Source organism: Sceloporus undulatus, chromosome 2, assembly GCF_019175285.1.
Source record: "Sceloporus undulatus isolate JIND9_A2432 ecotype Alabama chromosome 2, SceUnd_v1.1, whole genome shotgun sequence".
Lineage (NCBI taxonomy): Eukaryota > Metazoa > Chordata > Lepidosauria > Squamata > Phrynosomatidae > Sceloporus > Sceloporus undulatus.
The window spans coordinates 228,196,974-228,204,618 of record NC_056523.1 but is presented as its reverse complement, the minus strand read 5'-3'; the positions used below and the strand labels follow the sequence as shown (position 1 = coordinate 228,204,618).

Genomic DNA, 7,645 nt, shown 5'->3' with positions numbered 1-7,645 from the left:
AAAGGAAATGGAGTTGCAAGAAATTCAGGATGGAATTCCAGGTTTGGAGAGTTATGACGATGTTCCAGAAGAATGTAGATTTTTGTACCATACTTACTAAAAATGAGACGTCTTCTAAAAATATGCCATAGTGTGTCTTCTTAAAGAAAATTAAATATAGTACAATGTCTTATTTTTGAGGAACCACAGTATGCTGACTTTTTGTGTTTATTGCTTTCTAAATGTTCACTTTTTAATGATCTGCTCTCTTTCCTGGTATTGATGTCAGAGTAACTAGATGATAATTGTTAGGATCCCCAATTTCCCCCTTTTTGAAGATGGGGACAATGTTTGCCCTCCTCCAGTCTGCTGGGACTTCTCCTGTTCTCCAGGAGTTCTCAAAGATTAATGCCAATGGGAGATTATATTTGCCAGTTATTTTAATAGCCTTGGATGCAGTTCATCTGTAGCATTTTCATTTTATAACATTTTAATCATTTCTTGTAGCATGGAAAGTTATCTTTTTTTTAAAAAAATGGTTTAAGGAGGAGGAGAACATGCTTTCACCTATAATCTAGAGTGAAACCAATGTTGCAGCACTAAGAAATCCTCCCTGTATTTTATTACAATGATATATCTAGAGAGAAGATTTGTTTTGTCTTACAACTCAGTGTTTATCCCCTGAGCATTGTGCTGTATTTGGTGGAATATTTTAAATAGTTTCAAGGTGGCTTTATTATTTGGGGAACAGCATAATGGTTTTGCTGTAATTATATATTCACACACAGATCATGTGCCTTTGCCTTCAAAAGGTCCCTGGATATTTGCAGGCATCGCTACTCTTGTCGTAAAATTTACAACTTCACACAGAGATGCCCTGAGATATTTGGATAATGGAGGTGAAAGACAAGGTGGCACTTGTTGTTTCTACACCCAGAAGCTGGCTAGAGACTTGCATTGAGCGTCATTTCAAAACTCAGTGGGTCTATTCACATTGCATAAATATATTACTATCATTCCAGTGCCATGGCAATGTCCTGTGGGATCCAGGGAATTTTAGTTTAGTGAGGCATTAGAGCTCTCTGACTGAGAATTCTAAATGCAGTGCCCAAATTACAAATCTCAAGATTCTATAAGCTGCAGCCATGGCAGTCAAAGTGAAACCATAGGCTGCATCCACACTGTAGAAATAATCCAGTTTGACCCATTTTAACTGCCATGGCTAAATGCAATAGAATTCTGGGAATTATAGGCGCGTTACAGACGGGCCAATGAGATGCCGTCTTTACGCGCGAGGGTGGTGCTTCCTGGAGCACCTTGCCCCTCGTGCATAACGAGAACGTCAAAATGGCACCGCCGCATACAGATGGGCACCGCCATTTTGACATCGTGGATGCACAGCGTCTGGATGTCGCGCACTGGAAGTGGCACCACGAGTGTGCGCCTTGCGCCTTGTGGTGCGTCTTCCAGGGCACAGGAAAAAGCGCCATTTTGGTGCTTCTTTCTTGCTGCGCCTGGGAACCACGTGGTTTGGCTGCTGCGGTTCCCGGATGCAGCAACCGGCAGTGGCACGAGACCGCCCGTTTTGGACAGTCTGTAATGCGCCATAGTTTTGTGAGACTTTTAGCCTTCTCTACCAGAGAGCTCTGATGCAACAACAAACTGTAGATCCCCAAATTCCATTGCACTGAGCCATGGCAGTTAAAGTGGTGTCAAAGTGGATTATTTCTGCAGTGCAGATACAGCCATAGTGCTATAATTGTGTAGTGTGAATGGGCCCACTGTGGCAAGAGAAAGGAAAGAGGATGGAAACATCTTCAAGTTAAGAAGGATGTGAGGGACTGGAAACACCTGCTTCAGTTGTCACCATTCACATTCACCATTCAAATGTATTAGTTTAAAAAAATTACATTTCAGGTAAGAATAATGCTATGGATTATTGCAAAAAAGGAGGGGAAACAAACATTGGCAAAATGTCATTTGGAAACTTTTATTTAATAGAAGCAGGAGTTACACCAGCAAATAAAGCTACTTCCCAATGCAGAAACACTGTGAGATGTATGCTGTGTGATTCTGATAGTCCAGAAAAACAAAGCACCACAAACCCCACGTATGTAAGCTCTAGTACAGTGATGGTGAACTTATGGCATGGGTGCCAGAGGTGGCACTCAGAGCCCTCTCTGTGGGCACATGTGCCATCATCCCAGCACAGAGTTCGCCAGAGTTTGTTAATAGAAAGGCAGAGGGACACGGCACTTTGCAATAAGTAAGTGGGTTTTGGGTTGCAGTTTGGGCGCTCGGCCTCTAAAAGGTTCACCATCACTGCTCTAGTAGATATCAGTTGTCTGAGAGGTAGAGTCTTGGACTCTTGGGTTAAAAGACATCCTCCCTTTCAAGGACATGCCCTACACTTCAAGCTTCTGTCCAAGAAGAATTGCAAAATGTCCTCCATTTTCAGCATCACTAAGAAGAGTTCTACAAGTCGCTTGCAAGCCAACAAACCATTTAAACAAATATTAAGTTCATCAGAAAAAAATGGTTAAGTATATAATAAAATATAATGTGTGTCCTCTACCTGTAAATAAACCACCTGAAAACAAATTTATATTTGAGTTTGTAGGTTTTATTTGATTATGTCCTACATTTTTATGAAATGTCCTACATTTTGCAGTGACCTCCTTTGTGATTATAATATCTGGTTATCCTGGTTGGAAAAGTTACTGACATCACCCAGAATTTCCTTGCCAACATAGGAATCAGAGGCATAGTTGCAAAAAGTAATTTATGATTATATGGGGAAGTGTGGCTTAGTCGAAACAACCTGAATCTGTGTCTGAAGACAGAGCAACCATGCACCTTGCAATCCGCACAGGATGGCTTGAGCCACCCACGCTGCAAGAGACGGCTTTGATGTTCTTCAGGCAGGGTGAGGTAAGATTATCATCTTGTGGCATATCACATGGGGCCTTGCTGAGCACTGGGAAGGAAATCGTTCAGACAGAGGTGGCGGAAGACAAGGAACTGAGTGAGAAGAAGCACAGCAGGAAGCCAAGGTGGATGCTTCTCTCTGTCATGGTGGAGGGAGAAACTGTTTTTTGAGAAGGCAGCCTCGTGGGCTGAGCAGTGAAGAGGTAAGAGCAGAGACCATTGTGCATGTGTACCTGTTGATTTATGGCAATCCCATGAATTTCATAGGGTTTTCTTAGGCAAGAAATCTTCAGAAGTGGTTTGGCAAGGCCCTTCCTCGGATATATAGCCTACAGCATCTGGTGTTTGTTGGTGGTCCCCCATCCAAAAACTGACTAGAGTTGACCTTGATTAACTTCCAAGATCAGACGGGATCTGGTGCCTTCAGAACATTTAGGCAGAAAGACAATTGGGAGGAGATCTTTCTGGATCCCTTAGTGGCAGCACATGTGCCTACTGACTGGGCAGATACATGGGAGACTGGGAGAAAAGGTTGGCAGTCCAAAGGTCCAGTGAGAAGAGGAATAGCACCAGGGAAAGGTGGACTCAGGTAGGGCTAGGATGACTCAACTCAGTATTTCAACTTGTTGTTCTTGTTGTTGTGTTGACCCCAACTCATGGCAATGCTATGGATGAGACAGATCCCTTTCCTCCACTGCTCTGCTTGGGTTCTGCAAATTCATGTCCATGCCCTCTCTGATTGATTCCATTCATCTGGCCTGTGGTCTTTTTCTCTTTATACTACCCTCCACCTTTCCTAGCATTATTGCTGTCTCTAATGAGGCTTGTGCCTTCTCATGATGTGGCCAAAGTTTGACAGCCTCAGTTTAATCATCTTGGCTTCCAAGGAGACAGCATCTAGTCTCAGTCAATGAGAGAGCCAGTGTGGTGTAGTGGTTTGAATACTGGACTACAACTCTGGAGACCACAGTTTAAATTCCTATGCAACCATAGAAACTGATAGGGTTGCTTTAGGGTTGCCATAAATTGGAAATGACGGCACACAACTATAACTCAGTAACTGACACACATGCAGGTGTTCGAAACAAGTGAGTTATCCTATCCCGTCTTGTCTGAAATAATCTCCATGAATGACTCATAGAATCAGAATCTTAGGCGCGTTACAGACCGCTGAGAAGCAGCGGTCTGGCTCTGCCTCCGCTTGCAGCGTCCGGGAACCGCAGCCTTTAAGTGGTGCGGCTCCCAGACGCTGCAGAAAAGGAGCATGGAAATCGCACTCCTTCTCAGGCCCTGGAAGAGGCACCGTGAGTGCCAAAGGGCGCACTCGCAGCATCACTTCTGGTGCACCACGTGCAGACGCAGAGCATCCGCTACGTCAAAATGGCGGTGCCCGTATGAACAGGGCGCCGCCATTTTGTACGGACTGAGTCTGTGATAGGGTAAGGGGCGTCTAGAAGAGATGTCCCTTTTTCAAACTGGGACATCCTCAGGACGTCCCTAATGGCGGTTTGTAAACTGCCTTAGAGTTGGAAGGGCATTCCAGTCCAACCCCCTGCCATGCAGGAACTCTCAATCAAAGCATCCCCGACAGGTGGCCATCCAGCCTTTATTTAAAGACATCCAAGGAAGGAGACTATTTTAGTGAGCTTACTTTGGAAATTCTCCAGTTTCTCCACATCCTTTTTGAATTTTGGTGCCCAGAAATGGACACAGTATTCCAGCTGGGGCCTGAACAAAGCAGAATACAGTGGTACTATTACTTCCCTTGATCTAGACACTATACTTTTATTGATGCAGCCTAAAATTGCATTAGCCTTTTTAGCTGCTGCATCACACTGTTCTCATGTTCAACTTGTGGTTCACTTGGACTCCTAGATCTCTTTCACATGTAGTTTTTTTCCACCAGGTGTCGCGTATCCTATATCTATGCATTTCATTTTTCTGCCCTAAGTGCAGTATTTACATTTCTCCGTGTTGAATTTCATTTTGTTAGCTTTGGCCCAGCTTTTTAGTCTATTCTGGTCATTTTGAATTTTGATCCTGTTCTCTGGGGTATTAGTTACTCCTCATAATTTGGTGTCATCTGCAAATTTGATAAGTATGACCCCAGTTCTGTCATCCAAGTCATTGATAAAGATGTTGAATAGCACTGGGCCCAGGACCAAACCCTGTGGGACCCCACTGGTCACTTGTCTCCAGGATGAAAAGAAGCTATTGTTTAGCACCCTTTGGGTTTGACCGGTCAGTCAATTACAAATCCATATAACAGTTACTTTGTTTAGTGCACGCCAGTAAGGAAGTGAACTCAGGTGATCTCAAGGAGACATCTGGAAGGTAGCTTTGTGAAGCAGATGATTCTGAACCTAGACTTCACAGAAGAATCCAAGAATCTGCAGAAGGAACACTTTCTGTTTAAAAGGACTGACCCCTGCATGGCCGGAGTTGGACTGGATGGCCCTTGTGGTTTCTTCCAACTCTACAGACTTTATCATATGGGGAAAATCAGGGGTTTAAAGAGTCAATATTCTGGAAAAGTTGCACAATCACGGTGAGATTTTCATAAGACATCGTGATTAAAGAGGACTTATCCCAGGAATGACCAGGGAACAACCAGCAACAAATCCAGGGAGTGGTGAGGTAGAACAGGGGCAGTAGAAGGGCAGTGAGGGAAAAGGGGGGCAGCTGGGGGCCTTCAATCAAAGTATTGGTCTGCAAGAAAGACAAGGAGAGCCGGTGGTCTTTAGAACCATGGTGGGGATGAGGATTACATTAAACCTCTTTTCAGGGTCCCTAGAAAACCACCATGCTTCCTTGCTGATCAATTTGTGTGATTGTGTCTCCTGCTCTTTGCCTGCCCTTGTGAGTTCACTCCCTTACTGGCATCTTTCACTAGTAGTGGCAATTGGGAAGTTCTTCGCTAAGTTCCAGCAAAACTCACAAAGCTTGAGCGGGGTCCCAAATTTGAAAGGTCCTTTTTGCCACCACTTCTTCCCCATCACCATGTGCTCTAACTCTTTGCTCACACAGGCTTGAGCACAGGGCATCACTTCTGTGGCTTGGAGCGGCACCATTTAGAGTTAGAGCATATGGTGTTGGGGGGAGAAGTGGCAGGGAAAAAGAGCTTTCAAATTTAAGAAAGGGAAAGGCTTCAGGTGTTCAAAGCCTTGGATGTGACGCACCACCGTTCACCACCCAAGAATGGAGGGGGCATGTTGGAGTGCTGCCCCTTGCGAGGGAGGTGCCTCAGTCCTTTCCCCATCCTGCCATATGGCCTCTGGAGTTTCCCTCCAGCACACCCGAGGGGGAGTGGGTAAGGCTGACTGTGGTAGCCTCAGATGTGGAGTCCGCGGCAGGGAGAAGGGCCCTCTGGAGTGGTGTGAGGATGGCAAGGAGTCCCATTTGCACTCAGGGTCTTAGTGGCTTGCAAACTGGGTGACCAGAGGTCCTCCCTTTCCAGGACACAGTCCTCCCTTTCAGTTTTCTGTCCAAAAGCATCCTCCATTTTGAAGCATGGGCTCATTCCCACTAGTAAGAACGACATGGAATAAGGGCATAATTCAAATATATAGTGGGAACTATGCATCGGTGTCAATTGAATTAATGATCCGTTTTCAATGCGAATCACAAACCAATTTAAACCGATTTAATAACAAGTGGGAATGAACAACAGAAACATACACGTCTGCCAGCAGCGAGGAAGTCAGGGGAGGAAATAACACTTGTCTGGATACCCAGACTCTCCTCATCATGGAGAATAACACTTGAGCCATCCCTTTGCAGAAAATGCCACTCCACAAGGATTCGCCAGGTGCAAAGAGAGGCAGTAAGACAGGTTTTGTGAGTCTCAGGGCAGATCTAGGAGCAAGGCTCACTGTGCCTCACCCAGGGATTTTTGGAGCCTGGCCATGGTCCATGAGGTTTCAAAGAAGAGCGCTTGATGAAGAGCCAGGAGGGCTCCACTCCTTGGCTCTGCAGCGTCGGGTGTGCATGTTACAAAAATCAGCAGCTGTACAGTGCAAATTATTTAATCACAGGAAATGCCTGGGTATGTGAGTAGAAGCACAGGATACAATTCGAGTTGTCTATATATTTTCTCTTTCTGCTGTTAAGACACAGGAGCCTTAGTGGTGTGTGTTTTTCTACGGACTTTATCACACAGGTTTTTTTGCAGCTCTGATCCGACGCAACTGCAGGTCCAAGTGATGCGAATTCACATGATAACATAATGTATTATCACGCGTGATTGCTTTCTATGGGGACCTGTTGTGTAGCGCTTCCGCAGTGAATCCAAAGTGACTCCTCATTTTGATGAATTCATAGAAGTTGCTTCCAAGCTCACTTTGATTTCACTCTGAATTGGTCTGGTGTGGAATGCAACTTTGCTTCCGTCCTGGTACACTCCCCCAAACCTCCAAGGTCCCACATTTCCCATGATGCTGTGCTGCAATTTTGCCCCATTTGCTTCCAGTGCTCGGAAGGGTACATTTAGATGTAGATGACAGGGATGAAGGGAATGAAACAGGAGGCTGGAGGGAGAGATGGGAGCAAAGGAGCGGGCCACCGGAGGCTATGGCGGAGGCTCCAACTCCCAGAATTCTATAGCTTTGAGCCAAAGACCCCTCAGCAAATTCCAACTCCCAGAATTCCACAGCCTCGAGCCAAGGACCCCACAACAAACTCCAGCTCCCATAATAATAATAATAATAATAATAATAATAATAATAATAATAATAATAAT

General features: G+C 45.0%; 1 protein-coding gene across 1 annotated transcript in view; it reads left to right on the top strand.

The window, feature by feature from the left end:
- The first annotated feature begins 2,988 nt into the window (after window positions 1-2,988).
- Window positions 2,989-7,645, top strand: part of RASAL3 (RAS protein activator like 3) — a 67,501-nt gene continuing 62,844 nt past the window's right edge. Inside the window, exon 1 of the mRNA XM_042447729.1 lies at window positions 2,989-3,110. The gene's annotated coding sequence lies outside the window, so the exon portion shown is untranslated. The remainder of the gene's footprint in view (window positions 3,111-7,645) is intronic.